This window comes from Dermochelys coriacea, chromosome 16 (genome assembly GCF_009764565.3).
Source record: "Dermochelys coriacea isolate rDerCor1 chromosome 16, rDerCor1.pri.v4, whole genome shotgun sequence".
NCBI lineage: Eukaryota > Metazoa > Chordata > Testudines > Dermochelyidae > Dermochelys > Dermochelys coriacea.
Genome location: NC_050083.1, coordinates 8,608,010 through 8,623,822, shown reverse-complemented (window position 1 = coordinate 8,623,822; position 15,813 = coordinate 8,608,010). Strand labels below are relative to the sequence as shown.

The 15,813-nt window shown below is 41.4% G+C and overlaps 1 protein-coding gene across 20 annotated transcripts in view; it reads left to right on the top strand.

Annotated features, from left to right (window-relative positions):
* TNC (tenascin C) overlaps positions 1-15,813 on the top strand; it is a 107,324-nt gene continuing 91,511 nt past the window's right edge. For 12 of the 20 annotated variants that reach the window (XM_043499096.1, XM_043499095.1, XM_043499089.1 and 9 more), the window contains exon 1: positions 13,600-14,225. The gene's annotated coding sequence lies outside the window, so the exon portion shown is untranslated. Of the gene's footprint in view, positions 140-2,336; positions 2,428-4,386; positions 4,405-12,552; positions 13,025-13,599; positions 14,226-15,813 lie in introns of those variants that run through there. The other 8 variants (XM_043499097.1, XM_038374612.2, XM_043499098.1 and 5 more) reach the window with 6 other exon arrangements.

Sequence of the window (15,813 nt, the reverse complement as noted above, 5' to 3'; positions counted from 1 at the left end):
TTATGTTTGTGAATTTCAGGTCCTACACCTAACTATGTCCCTTTTTGAAAACAGAGACTTTTTTTCCCCCCAGTTCTACTCATACCATGCCACCAGTGTGCCCTGGACGAGGCCAGAACAAGCTGCAAAGGCCATGCAGGTGAGCCACTTCTGTAACCCAACATATCTGTATGTTTATAGCTACAGTGTACATTTTGCAGGTTGGGCTGATAGCTAGGAGGGAGAATTATGAACTAAAATGATCTGTCCTCTATCAGCCAATAATACTGCCCTTCCATTATGGCCTTTCCTGCCACATATCCCCCAAAACACTCTGCAGAGTTGCTAAAAATCTGCAGCTCAGTGATTTATGATTCAACTGTGATTTATGATCAAAGTGTGGCAACAGCTGAGCTTTAAAATTCAGCAGCCACGTGGATGTCATGAACGAGTTAAGGCAGTGAATTGTGTATCCTGGCAGTATAGCAACTGGAAGCTCTGAACTAGAGAAGTCAAGATTCTGCCAAAAAACGGAGGTCTTCATAGCCCTTCCAAACCTTGGTCCCTTCCTAGAACTTGGCCCAAACCAAAATTTTGGAGTAGTTTAAAATGCTCCATTGACTTTATGTTTCTCATTATTTATTCATTTTCATGTACTCTGTACTTTCTCCAGTGCTCAGATGATGATCACTGTGAGCTAGGTAGATAGATAGATAGGACAGACTTGATTCTTCTCTCACACCCAGGTAAATCAGGAATAGTTACGTTCTGGTGTAAATCAGAATAACTCTATCAACATCAAGGGAGTTACACCAGTTTATGCCTGCTGAAGATCTGACCCTAAACTCTCCTACTATACACAGCAGTATTGGCCCCGAACACCTCTGTTTTACTACTGTAAGCAATAGAGTTTTGAATTATTACTGCAAAACTTTTTTGAAAGGGGAAGTAGTTATTCTCAGGTTCACCTGAGAGTGTGTGTCATTCTGTGGTTTGTAAAGTAGAGGGTTATTTTAAAATGTGAGAGTCAAATTATCAGATGGTGCAAATCCATTCACTCCACTGCAACTATATGACTCTATACCAGTTGAGGGTTTGGCTTTAAATTTACATCAGAGATGTCAACCAACTTTGCTAAGGCCATAGCTCCTTACTGCATCACCAATCTGCTTCAGTGCCAATGGTTTGTTCTAGCCCCATGTGCTACCCTTCCTATATTGTCATGGTAATATTAGTCCCCGGGTAATATTGCATGTCAGAGTAAGTAGCTGTCTGTGGAAAATGTCTTAACTGCCATGAACCACTTCTACCTGCAACATGTGAAGGGAGCTGACTTTTTTTTTTTTTAAAGGCTTGCTTTATATTTCACTACTGGTCTTATTATGTCCCCGTTAACGAATCCATGAATGAGATCACATAATAAAATGGAAACCAAGAGCTTGTTAATTGTTAACAGAGGCACAAAGGGGACAGGTAGTCTTGTATGTGTCTGCTTCCTGCAGACATTTACATTTTACAGTTTCATTTCCACTGAGGTATGTACAGAAGTCTGAACTCCGTAAAATCCAGGCAGTGAAATATTCCCATATTCCATAGGTATGAACCCAGGGAGATTCCAGCCCTCCTGAGCTCTCATAAACTCAGCAGTGAGTTTCTCCATCATCGCCTGAGATTTTTGACAGACATTGTTCTACCCCTTGAAAATTATTCATGACAAAATCATTCAGAGACAGATGCTCTTGTTGGGCATTTCCTATGAAGCGGAATGGCATAGGGTCTAACTTTTCTCTCGTATCAGTGTAAATCAAGACTAACTCCATGCAAGTCAATGCAGTTATGCCGGTATGCGAGAAGAATCAAGACTATGGAGCATAAGGGCTCGTCTACACTAGAAGGTTAGGTCAACTTGGCTCCATTGCTCAAAGGTGTGAAAAATTCACACTCCTGAGTGACCTCATTAAGGAGACTTAAGTCCCTGTATAGACAGCTGTAAGTCAATGGAGGAATTCTTCTGTCGCTGTAGTAAATATCTACACTGAAGCAGCTACAGTGCTGCAATTGTACTGCTGTAGCATTTCTAGTGTACACATAGCCTAAGTCAACAGCCTTTCACAAATGACTGCTGTAGTCTTTCTTGCATTCTGGAGCAAGATTCCTCTGATAGGAAGGATGCTCTTGTGGGTTAAGGAGCTGGATTAGGATTCAGGAGATCTGCCTTCAATACCCAGCCCTGCCCCTGACACTCTCTGTTGCCTTGGGTAAGTGACTTAATTGCTCAATGCCTCAATTTTCCCACCTGTAAAATGGAGATAAAAGTACTTCCTTTCTTCTAACCTTTGTCTGTCTTGTCTATTTAGATTGTATGTTCTTTGGAGCAGAGACTGTAGTGTCTTCACACTGCCAAGCACAATCAGAGCTTGATCTGAGTCAGTGCATCTTGGAGCTACGGTAATACATATAATTAATAATAATCTCGGCACTTGGTCTCTTCCATCACAATGGACGCTACAAGATTCCCCTATCCCATTTCTCCTATCCATACTCCCCTTTGGCATTCGGACAGCCACCCTGACCATCCTTCCAGATTGGATGTGGTTCTCTCTACAGCCAGTCAATCTTGAGCCTTACATCAGCAAAAAGTAATTACTGGAGAGTACTGGTGTCCTATCCACTTCCCACCACCCTAATTACAATGGACCCATGGGGCCAGAATGCTCCCATACTCCTCCTCTCCTGTTTTATTTGGATCTTTCTATACCTGTCGGGTTGGTGAATGCTACCTATTAAACTAGTGACCTTTCTAGCCAAGTCACTTGCAGCTTGAAGGTGGGTAGATATAGTTCCCTGGGGTACGAGTCATCCAACTGAGTAGTAATTTCTGCTCGTTAGCCTGGAATTCCACACTCACTGTTTTCTTCAGGAAGAAGCCTTGTGTGACATGGAGGCCCATTGGTGGTTCATTTCTCTGTGTCCGCAACTCCTATCAGGCCTGACAAACTCACTACACCTAATACATTGCAGTCACAGTATTGCTTTGTAAAGAATGTTGCTAACCCAAATAAAAAGCATTAGTAGGAATAATAATAATAATGATGATGAATTGTAATATTTAGCTGTAAGGCTCAGAAGACGTCATTTTCCTCTGTCCTGGGAGAGAAGTGTTTAGTGTCAGTAATGGCAAACGCGGTGGTAAATCCATGGGCAACAGGTATTATGCCTTTGCAGACTCATATTCTCAAACTGACACTTCATGGGTGGTCCATTTGTAACCACTCAGCAGCTTTCTTTATGAATGAATGTATTTTCTATGTGCAGCTTCTGTTAGCTCAGCAGGTACTTACTTCAGGCATATTTTAACACCCAGCCCTGCAGGGCTGTTGCTTATTCCAAGGTACCAGGGGAAGCTATGCAGTGTCTATGCCATTTTTATTTGGGGGAGAAAAAAAAAAGATGAAGATGGGCTAATCCTATGCTGAATGACTAGCCCTGACACTGCCTAAAGCAGTGTCAATAGAAGCAATTCAGACATGCCTCATCAAACTCAGAACTAGGAGAAGAGGGCTTCCTAGCTAGCAATCTGAGTTAGACATGTAGAGGACTCATAAAAGTAGCACATTTTCACCACACTACATGGAGAGATGTGCAGTAATCAGTAAAGCATGAAACTCATCCCTTCCCATGTTGAAAGTGGATCCTTTGCTTGGTGCCATCGACTCTATTTTACATCTTCTCCTCTGCTAGCATGGGATGTTCAGGGTCAACAGTGCCAGCCACATGTGGAACTTACACGACCTTTCTGTAATGGGTGACACATGGGATTGAATTATGTCTCATTCAGTTACAGAAGGCAACCTGTCTCAGAAGGGTGTGTGTGTGTGTTTACACAAAGCAATGCTCATCCTAACTTATTATTATTAATAATAATAATAATTAATAATAATTAATAATTAATAACCTTGGGGTTTATACTAAGACCCATCCCCATAGTATCTGAGCGAACTTCCACATAAAATAGGTATCAACGGTGAAGTCCCTAGCAGATATTATTTTATTTATTAATAATTATTATTATTTTATGCATTTGTTATTAATATCCCAATTTTGGAAACTACACATCTTCAGCAAACATTGTAAGCACATGGTTAACATGCAAAACTTTAACAGTAAGGTCAATGGGACTGTGACCGGCTGGCAGGGCTTTTAAGACAAGCCAGACTCAGCCTTGCCTGTGACCTAGCAGCTAGCTCCCAGGTGATGATGGTGATATGGCAGCTTAATGATACTTAGTGATTCCAGCTGCAGGGAATTGGGAGGAACTACTTAAACAGATCTGGGAAGGTAGATTAGTGGGAAAAGCTGCAGGGAAGACTCAGGAAGGAGTTGAGCTCTTGGGAAGAGCTTGGTGACGGCAGGAATCTCCTGCAGGTAGGAGAACCTGAACCTCAGGCTCCTGTGAGTAGGAACGCTGAGATAGGACTTAAACAGATGGGGGATCCACAGGGAGTAGCTTGGCTTCCTCTGGGGGAAGCCCTGCTGTAGGCCTGGCAAAGAAGCAGGGAGATTCCTCAGGGAAGCTGCCAGAGTGCTTGGGGAAGGGAGGCAACAAGGGGGAAAACCTTCTAAGACAAGCAGTAGCAAAGGAAGAACTCTGTAGGAGCAGATTAGGGTTTGTGTGGGAAGCCCTGAAGCAGGGCCAGGAACCACACTTCAGTGGAGTGAGTGAGTGTGTGTGTGTCTTTGTGTGTGTGTGAGGTTTATTAGTTCAGCAGAGAAGGGAGAAGCCCACAGGAGGCTGTGCTAAGCCCAGGCTATAGAGAAGCAGCACAAAGGGGGGGTGGGTTAGTATGGAGGTGGAGTACAGTATGCTAGGTTATAGAGACTTAAACCCATAGTTTAAGTTAAGCACTTGCTTATGTGCTTCCCTGAGTTTGGGCCATAGTGAGTGCAAGGTGGTGGGCTGTGGTATAAAGGCATTGCTGGCATTCATTTGAATACTCTGCATGCGCTATGCATGGCTTCACTAGCCAAAAACAATGCAATCATGCTGACAAAAGCTTTCTGCTGCTCACATCCTTATTTATGCTCCCTCTCATACAACCACTTGGGATATGCTCTGTCTTCTCTCTAGCTAACTAGAGGCCTCAAGCTGTATTTAGTCTCATCAGCTTCCAGGGGAATCTGCCATAAATATAAAACATGATAAAAGTGGGTCTGAATCTTGCTCTTAACTGTGACGCTGTCACTGAAGGAAGTTGATGCACTTTAATTGTCACCAGTTCTTGACTCTCGCATTATTCCTTGTGCCAGAGCACTGGTTTGATGTGGTGAATTTAAAGGGTGTTGTATGTTCTGTCCTTGGAAGTATCCCTAATAATAGGTTTCAGAGGGGTAGCCGTGTTAGTCTCTATCAGCAAAAAGAAAAGGAGTCCTTGTGGCACCTTAGAGACTAAAATTTATTTGGGCATAAGCTTTTGTGGGCTAAAACCCACTTCATTGGATGCATGGAGTGGAAAATACAGTAGGAAGACAGAGAGAGAGAGAAAACATGAAAAAATGGGGGTTGCAATACCAACTATAACAAGACTAATCAATTAAGGTGGGCTATTATCAGCAGGAGAGACTGGGAGTGGATGGGTCATTACACAAAGTAAAAACTATTTTTCCCATTACTCACACCTTCTTGTCAACTGTTTGAAATGGGCCATCCTGATTATCACTACAAAAGGGTTTTTTTTTTTTTTCTCCTGCTGATAATAGCCCACCTTAATTGATTAGTCTCATTATAGTTGATATGGCAACACCTATTTCATGTTCTCTCTCGCGCTCTCTCTCTCATATAATGAATCTCTTCCTACTGTATTGTCCACTCCTTGTATCCGATGAAGTGGGTTTTAGCCCACGAAAGCTTATGCCCAAATAAATTTTAGTCTCTAAGGTGCACAAGAACTCCTCTTTCTAAAAATAGAAAGTGTTATAAGAGGCTGATATTACGATCAGTACATGTCAAAGCACTCTACAAAGGTCACTATATGTGTTCCTATTTCTCAGATGGGGAAAGTGAGGTGCAGTGACTTGCCCAAGGCCACCCAGTAGGTCAGCAGCAGAGCCAGGGATAGAACCCATTTATCCTGAGTCCCAGTCCACTGCTCTAGCCGCTATGTGACACCACCTTTCCTGATTTTCTTTTTTTTTTTTTTCCCTCTCCTGATAAGGGGACTTGCAATTACTTTGATAGAGACAGCAACTTCCTCAATTATCTTCTCCTGCTTTGGGGCTGAAGCCTTCCCAGGTTAAGTGGAGGCTGTTCAGACAGCCTCAGCCTCCAAAAGAAGAGTTAAAGAAGGGGATACAGGAAGACACCCTTGCAACCTGCTTTCTGTGCAGACACATTGCACAAGCCCGATGGTTTTACTTTCAAACAGCTGCACCCCACTTCTTCTTGAGAAACATCCTTCTGATAGACACATTCTAAAAAAGAAAGGACTTTATTCTTCTTGAGAAGCACTTCACAGAAAAGTGATAGTGAAAAGTACAGTTCTTCTCCTTACAAGTGTGATCAATTCCTTTGAAATCCCCAGGACTGCTCATCTGATCCTGCAATTCCTGCTCTCCTGGGTTGAAAGGCTTGCTACTGCGGATTGTATAGATATGCCATAAGTGTTATGTTTATAGCATTCTGTCCTGAAGTCCTTGCTCACGTTGGACTCCCATTGACATTAAGAATGGGCCTTTCAGTTCTCTGGCTTCTGATTAATGGATCATAACAGCCCCTTTGTGCTGCTGCTGTTAGAATGTAGCCAAATCTAAAGCAGGAACTTCATCAATAAGGTGGGAGCCAGAACACAATTGTAGCCGTTCATAAAAGTTAAGAATCCTTTGGAAAAGTTTCTAACAAATCCCTATTTGCACTCCATTAACTACTAAAATAGGTATTGGTTTAAGCATTCATACAGGAACCATCCATGCAGCCATCCTGAGAGCTCTTGATTGGTTTGGAAGTAATCAAAGCAGGGAGAAAAATTAACTGTTAAACAGGCTACATGAACGGCAAGTTACAAATACCAAATATCCAAGCAACAGAGCCAGGATACTTTATGGGTCCCTGGTAAACTGTAAGTGGATGAAGTGAGCTGTAGCTCATGAAAGCTTATGCTCTAATAAATTTGTTAGTCTCTAAGGTGCCACAAGTACTGCTTTTCTTTTTGCGAATACAGACTAACGCGGCTGCTACTCTGAAACCTATGTTCACATAAACCACTTGCTGAATAACTTCAAATGAACAAATTCATAACAATCAAGTCTGTGTCAATCATTTGCCGACAGAAGAAAATACTGAATGCATTGAACAAATGGCTTTTTACAAAAAGTGGAACTTTCTCTAGTAAGAAATCAAATGAGAATATTGAAAGAGAAGATGATAGCAAAGTTACAAGAATAATAGTCAGATTTAACATGAGCCACCTACAGGTTAGAGGCATGTAGAAGTCAAGACTTTAATGTTTTAGAAGCTCAATACTTTCAAGATATGGGGCAAGGGCAGACACAAAGGTCTAAACGCTAGCCTGATATATTTTTTTTTATTCTAAGCTTTTCTGAGCATTGGCTCAAAGATGAGACAATATAACAAAAGGAGATTAAATGGGCTAGGATCACAAATGTCCCTGGGCAATTACTTGTCCTAAAAACATCAGTGAGGAGACTGGGATCTGGCAGGGACCTTTCAGATCTAGTGTCCATTTAGTCAAGTAGAAAGAACCAACACTATTGTATACTAATCTTTCCATAAACCTTTCATATAACACAAAGACCTATTCCCCTGATTGATCCATCTTTAAAAAGCTTTCTTCCACCAAGGTCCATTATCTAAATATTATTTTTAGCCCATTATTCCTCCTTGGTGTCCAAGGTGAATAGTTCATTTTCCTCTTTACTGTATCACTTTTGTAAAATCTCAATCTTTCATCTGGATTCACATCAGAACATTACAGCTGAGATACAGCTCTAATTTGTTTGCAGTTTAAAAAAAAAAATACTGTGCCTTCCATCTGAGAATTTCAAAGTATTTGCATCCCTGTTTTATGGGTGTGGAAAATTATTTGAAGTAGTAATACAGAAAGCAGGGCAATCAGGATTCCTAATGTCCTGCTCTAACCAGTAGAAAACACTGTTACAGCCTGCCAAGCTGTCCTGCAGTGTCTCAAGGGCATGAATCTCAAGCTCAAGGCAGACTGTTAAGAAGCAGGGCACAAATTGGTTGAGTTCTATACTTAGATTTCATCAACCAGTTACCAAGTGTGAACTCCTCAAGCACTAAAACAGCCTAAACATGGACTCTCAGGCAGTCCCCTTGGGTACTTTCTATCTTGCCGTCCAGGTAAACTTATAGATTCCTTACATCAAAGATCATGGCAATAGTCAGTTTACTCCTAATCACAAAGGGCCAGTCATTTGCCTTAGGTCAGTTGCACCTTAGATCTCATACTTGACAATACTTGTAGCCAATCCTGTAATAAACTACCTAAAAATTTTATAACTAGGAAAAAGGAATCTGAGTTATTTGCCAGGTTAAAGCAGGTAAAGCACAAATAAGTTCCAGTCTTAAGCTTAAGACAAATGGTCCATCTATCCCAATATCCTGTCTTCCAACAGTGGCCAATGTCAGGTGCTTCAGAGAGAATGAACAGAACAGGACAACTATCTAGTGATCCATTGTCCACTCTCAGCTTCTGGCAGTGAGAGGCTAGGGATACACAGAGCAGGGGATGCATCCCTGACCATAGCCACTGATGGACCTATCTTCCATGAACTTGTCTAATTCTTTTTTAAGTGCAGTTAAAGTTTTGGCCTTCACAACATCCCTTGGCAATGAGTTCCACAGATCGACTGTGTGTTATGTGAAGAAGTACTGCCTTTTGTTTGTTTTAAACCACCTGCCTATTAATTCCATTCGGCGACCCCAGGTTCTTGTGTTATGTAAAGAGTAAATAATACTTTTTTATTCACTTTCTCCACACCGGTCATGATTTTATAGACCTCTATCATATCCCTCCCTTAGTCATTTCTTTTCCAAACTGAAATCTCCCAGTTGTCTTAACCTCTTCTCATATGGAAGTTGTTCAATACCACTAATCCATCTGTACATATGATCTATATCTCTGTTTTTGTTCTACCTCCCAACTTTGAATTACTTGCAAATGTTATCACTGTCTCATTTGATCATTTGTCTCTAACTGGAAACACATCTCCTCCCAAATGCCTGTGCTTGAATATTTCCTGGGGCCTAAAGCCATTCAATCCAGGTATCTGTTCCACTGAATAAAAGCATGATCACCTGATCATTTATGTTTAATGAGGCAGATTCATTTGAGTTGCTGCTTTCCCATCTGTATGATACTACCTAGGGTTGTGTACACTATTAGTGACATGTCAGGATCCACCAAAAACACATGAATTCTCAGTACTATAGGCAAGCTGCATTCAAATCCTATTGTCAATATCGGTCTGTTCTAGGCTAAATTAAACTCGACTATCCTATTCTAGAATAAGTCAGAAATCCTAACAACCACTGACTTCTTGAGATCCGTCATCAAATTTCACAGAATATGATGTGATTCAATGTACGTCTGACCAGTGTTTTCCAGAATCCCAATCCCTGAACATCAGAAGCTTGAACTGTGGTGTCCTGCCATTAGAATCCAGTCATCCCTGGGCCCATCTATCCATTATGTCCTTCTCTACATATGTCTTGATGTTCTAGAAGTCTTATGAATGCTAAAAATCAGCCTTCTCTAGTCTAATGTTCTTTCACTGTCACATAGGATGAAATTCACTCCCTCCCTCCTCTCTCTCTCTCAAACAAATCTTGCCATCAAAGTTTATTTCTCAAGAGAGGATGCTGCAGGCAGTGAGACCTGGACTCCTGTCCTGATTGGTATGGACCAGTGCCTAAATGTGTATCTCTGATCCAGAATTCTTTAAAAGAAAATCCCCCTCACCCCCATTGATTCAGTTTTTGTTTTGCTTCTGAGTTGGGGAATAATTTCATGCTGATGCATAAATTAAAACACCAGTATGTGATTAGGGAGGGGTGAGTATATAAGAAGAAACAAGAACAGGTCTGAACTTTTGCCTAAAACATTAATCTCATAGGGAACCTGGCTTGAAATTTGCATAGAGTAGTGGGTGGAGAAAACGAAGAGGAAAATTACGGCGAACAGGTTTTAACAAGTGAAGGCAAAAGGCTGGTATTAACAGTTACTGAGACAAATACAACAAAGGACTTGGAACAATCCAACATTTTTAGCTTTCTATGACAGTCTCATGGATTTGGACAATGAAATAATGTTTTCCTAGCATATGCTAGAGTTAGGGACTGGAAGGGATAACCCTGAATGCATTGCAAATTTAAGAACCAGAGGAACAGAGTATTTCTTCTGTCATATCAGAGCCTTGGTACATAAGTCCAGGATCATGCTTCCACCAGTAGTTAATAGCTGAAATTTACCTGAGGAATGGGAAATTCTGTGGCCTGGGTTAGACAGGAGGTCAGACTAGATTATCATAATGGTCCCTACTGGTCTTAATTTATGACCCCATGACACTGTGAATTTCCATAATACTCTTAGCCAACTGGGCAATGGTTATATCTGGGGGGAACCTTGCCTGAGCCCCCATCACACTTAACTGCCAAATAGATCACACTGCACCCAGTATTTAACGTTTGCTCTTCACAAGCAGTCTTGGGAGATCTGTACTAGAGTAGCTGTGCTCTGACAAGGGTTAGACAGCAAAGTAGGAAACATGCAGGTGCCCTATCTATTTGCATAACATTGTCAATGCAGCTTGAGAGAACATCAGTTCCATGCAACCTGCCCAGAACAATTGGGATGGGGTATTTTTAGAAGACAGTGGACTGCTCTCAGCTTCTCTCCCAGGTTCTATTGGTGATTCATTCATAGAGTCCAAGGCCAGAAGGAACCATTGTGATCATCTAGCCAGACCTCCTGTATCACACAAGTCCCAGAACTTCTCCAAAATCTTTTAGATCATCCTAGCAGACCTTTTTTAGAAGAGCATCCAATCTTAATTTTTTTAAAAAACTGTCGATGGAAAATCCACTGTGATCCTGGGAATTTTTTATCCAATGGTTAATTACTCTGACTGTTAAAAATGAGTGTCTGTCTGATTTCCAATCTGAATTTGTCTAGCTTCAACTGCCAGTAGTGAGGGACAACTTCTTGGAAACGGAACTGGCTGCAAACAATTGGAACATAGGACTTGTCACTAATTGGAATGGGGGGAGGGGAGGGAGAAATCCTTCTCTTCCTCTTCTTGACAAACTCTATAGCTAATTGAAAAACAGGATGAACTTTTTGTGCCTCCTTCCCCCCCCCCCAAAAAAAATTGTGAAAAAATTCATTATGTTTGAAATGACCAGAATATAAAGAACAAATGAGAGACAACTCCTAACATGGAGATTCTTAAAGAGCAGTGATAGGCTCCCGTTCAGGAAACACTGTTTAAATACATCCTTTATCTATAAAAAGAAAAGGAGAACTTGTGGCATCTTTGGCCATGTCTACACTACCCGCCAGATCAGTGGGTAGTGATCGATCTATCAGGGATCGATTTATCGCGTCTAGTGTAGACGCGATAAATCGATCGCTCTGCTGTCGACTCTGGAACTCCTCCACGGTGAGAAGTGGAGTCGATGGGGGAGCGGCGGCCATCAATCCCGTGCCGCAAGGATGCGAAGTAAGTGATTCTAAATCGATCTAAGATACGTCTACTTCAGCTACACTATTCTCGTAGCTGAAGTTGTGTATCTTGATCGATTTCCCCCCTCCAGTGTAGACCAGGCCTTAGAGACTAACAAATTTATTTGAGCATAAGCTTTTGTGCGCTACAGCTCACTTCGTCTGATGAAGTGAGCTGTAGCTCACGAAAGCTTATGCTCAAATAAATTTGTTAGTCTCTCAGGTGCCACAAGACCTCTTTTTCTTTTTGCAGATCCGGACTAACACGGCTGCTACTCGGAAACCTATCCTTTATCTGTGAAGCCCATAAATCATGTTTAACTTTTAAGCCTGTGCATCAGTGTTTCCTGGATCAGGATTCTTTCCTGAATTAGCGGATGCAGAGTTGCAAACAGTAGATCTGGTCAAAAAAATTCAAAATTTGAAATTTTGTTGAAAATTTTGAAATTGGGTGGGAGGCTAATCGAGGAATATTTTCGACAGTTTTGTGACTTCTTCCCATTTTTTTTTTTTTTTGGACTGATTGTGGAGGTGGGTGGAATTATCTGAATGTTGACACTTTCCTTTATTTTTAAAATGCGAGGACCTATCCAATAAAATATTAAATTTTCCAGCTCTTGAGTCAATTCCTCCAGTTTGTCCATTAGAGGGTCAAACAATAGAATGAAATTTTATTTTCTTGAAAATGGTCAGAAGATTATCCAGTCTTTTTATCTGAAGTAATTATTATGAGAGTTGCAGGATTCAAGGTTTAAGATGATTGCCCCAGGTCAGAAATTCTTTCCCTCCTCCATGTGCAGTAGAGCACAGTTGACCATATCTATTATGTCTGCCTTAGATATGTAAGGGTGGGCAGGATATTCCCTGTAGTGTAATTCCCTTAGCACGGCAAGGATTGGTTGCTGCTGGAGGCAGCATACTGGATTTGATGGACATGTGGTCTGATCCTGTGTTGCAAATCCTGAGTTCCTAGGAACAGCCAGCTGACAGGAGATGCAGTCAGAGGGGTGAAGTAGCTGGAAGGAGCCAGTCAACCAATTTTAATTCCAACCAGCATCCAGGTGGTGCCCTCGGATTGCAGTTCAAAAGGATCCCACTGCTTTTTAGAAGTCTGATTCATCGCTTGTTCAAGCCAACCGGTGTGTTTACACTGACTCCAATGGGCTTTGGATCAGGCCAAAGGGAATGCATCAGACAGCAGTGCTTGCTTACTGGAAGAACATCAGAGATGTGTGGTCAGGACAGTAGCTAGGTGAAGGCAGAGCTGAAACTCTGAAGGTTTTTAAAAGGTAAGTAATTGGGGTGGGCTGAATGGGCTAGTTTATACTGCCTGATAGGAAGAAAGTACAGGTTACGTACATACTGAAGCCAGGACACCTTTAACCCTCAGTCACAAATCTGAGGTTCAAGGGAAGAATAGAGAAAACAAAAAAGATGCCCTCAAAATATACTAAAGGAGGTGGTCTGTAGATTATTGATAGCCTTGGGTGAGGAAAAGGGATGAAGGTGAGGGGGCTTTGTCCCCAACTGGATGAAACACAAGCATCACACAAGAGAACAGATTATCTCTCCAAACACACAGGCACCCCAGACACACAATCCCCTTTTATCAGATCCCGAGAAGAAAGACGAAGCTTCTCTTTTCTCTCTCCTTTTCAAGGCATCAGGCTGGAGCTCAGCTCAGACTTTGCTGCTTTCCCCCCCTCCCCTGAGTTTTTGCGTTTGCAGCAGCTCAGAGACATTAGTTAATGAGAATGCAAGGTTGCAGTTACATGGGCCTCCACCTCAGCTGGTGTAAACTGGCATAAACAAAGTGAAATTTAGCTGATTTACACCAGCTGAGGGGGCTATGATGTGTAAGAAGCATCTTTGGAACTGGAATCCTGCTTGCCACCCTCCTGCTCTTACTGGATTTTATTTCACAGCATTAAGAAGAGGGGGAAGACTAAAAACTCTGATATACTTTGCTGATGCTGTAAGGAAAATATTCTCCTCTGAGTCACTTGCCTTGAGCTCACTTTTTTTTTCCCCCTCATGGAGCAGGGGGTTTCCTTCTTTAGCCATAAACTGCATGCAATACCTTTGTGTGTGGTGTGTTTCAGTTTCACACGCTAACCCACGCTCCAAAGGGACTCGGGAGGCTGTTCCTTTAATAAGCCAACTGGAGAAAAAAAAAGTGGAAGGCTTGCCTTGAGGCATCCCATTACAGTGGAATGAGACAAGGATCAGGGCTTCTAGCTCAGCTATAAAAACCAGGCAGAAGCTGGCTGCTCTGACCATACTTTGCCTTACTGTCAAACATCTCTCTCTCTCTCTCTCTCTCTCTCTCTTTCTCTCTCTCAAACACACACAGACTATAAGACAAGACAACTTTTTTCTCAGTTTTGACAGGACAGCAACAAAGTGGAAAGCCGGTTGCTGATTTTTACATCCTATTTATTTCATGGAGGCTGCTCGTGGTGGGATCTAATTCATATCAAAGCTTGTAAGGTAAGTCTGCTTCATCACAGATTGCTAAATCTAAAAACCCCCTAAACAAGAACAGCAGCAAAAACTCTTAGGAGCTTTTTCTTTTTTTAAGCTTGCAATAATAGATTGTGCCTTAGTGAACTTTACAGTCACTGCTTTTATTCAGTCTGAGCTGCCAGAGGATCTCATCTGAGAACACTTTTTCATGAAGTGTGCATGCATTCAATCTGTTTTTATTTTCTGAGGTCTGATATAATCAGATGAGTGTCTCAGTGGCATTGGCCTGAACAAATGAATGAACCAATCAATGAATGAATGAGTGTGGGGATTGCTGAGCTCTAGATGTGGGGAAATCCAGATGAAATTTGGATGAGAAGATGGGTACAAAATGAATGTCTGGGTGGAGAGGAATTCTTGAGGTTCACTTTGCTACTCAAGTAACAAAAGAAGGTGGCCCCCCATCAGATCAAACCTACTTCTAATTCTTAGGCACTTCAAATAATTATCATCACTAGACTGTTGGGTATGAATTGAAAAGAGTTGGAAGGTTTTCATTTTTAATTGGCCACTTCCCTTGCGCTAAAGGTTTGTTTGTTTCCCCTCACCTTTTTTCCCACACTGGGCTCCAGCTTCTTCCACAGGTACAGTGACATCTGACTCTGTATTGGGGAACAAAAGACAAAGGCACACACAGCTAGTATTTTATTACTAAGTATTTAAATGGCAGGACAAGGGGACTCCAGAGTAGAGGGTTGAAATTCTGCTATCATGATAGGTAAAAACGAGCCACTTTCTGTACTAACCAGAGTTACTTTCTCATGATTAACCAATTATTTCCCTGTGCATTACGATTTTTGGCATTACTAGTGATCCTATTGGCTTAAATTGCTTCAGCTGATAGAGAAGATTGTAATCCTTGGCTTTGTTTAATGGTTAAGTCCTACTTCTTCAGAACTTTCTGTAGTTACATCATTTTTAAGTGTTCTCCCTTTGTGTTTTACAACTTAATATCTGGTTAATGAGAAGAACTGGGTTTGGGCTAGCATTTTCACCTTAACAAAACTTTCATTGCACTGGGCAGATAAAATGTTACGTTTACGCTGTCTGGCATAAATGGAAAACCATGATACGTCTCTAGTGGTACAGTAGAAATACACATAGTCCAGAGGCACAAGAAAGGTATTCTTTACCAACTCTTCATTTATACAGAAGCTGGAACAAAAGGCACTACACTGCAGTTATTCAGTAATAGGGCAGAAAGTCTGATGTAGTATCTTTTTTTTTTTCCCCACCCGTTCATTTAGCAAATGTCTTCCTTTAGTGAATGTTCACTTTCAAACTTCCCCTCCATATGCTGTAATAAAGTAGCAGAGAGGAAAACTTACAACTACACACATTCAATTAGTTAGAAAACATGCTCTATCTAACATGTACCAGACTGCCTGTATGTGCCTCAAAATGCTTTAAAACAAGAGCCTGTAAATGGTATGTACTGTTTGATGACTTAGCAAGCATTAACTCTTTTATAACAGAGGACTAGAGAGAGTATGGTATGAGAGTTTTCTCTTTTGTGTCTTTTCATTTCACATTTCTAAGCAATAAATCTGAA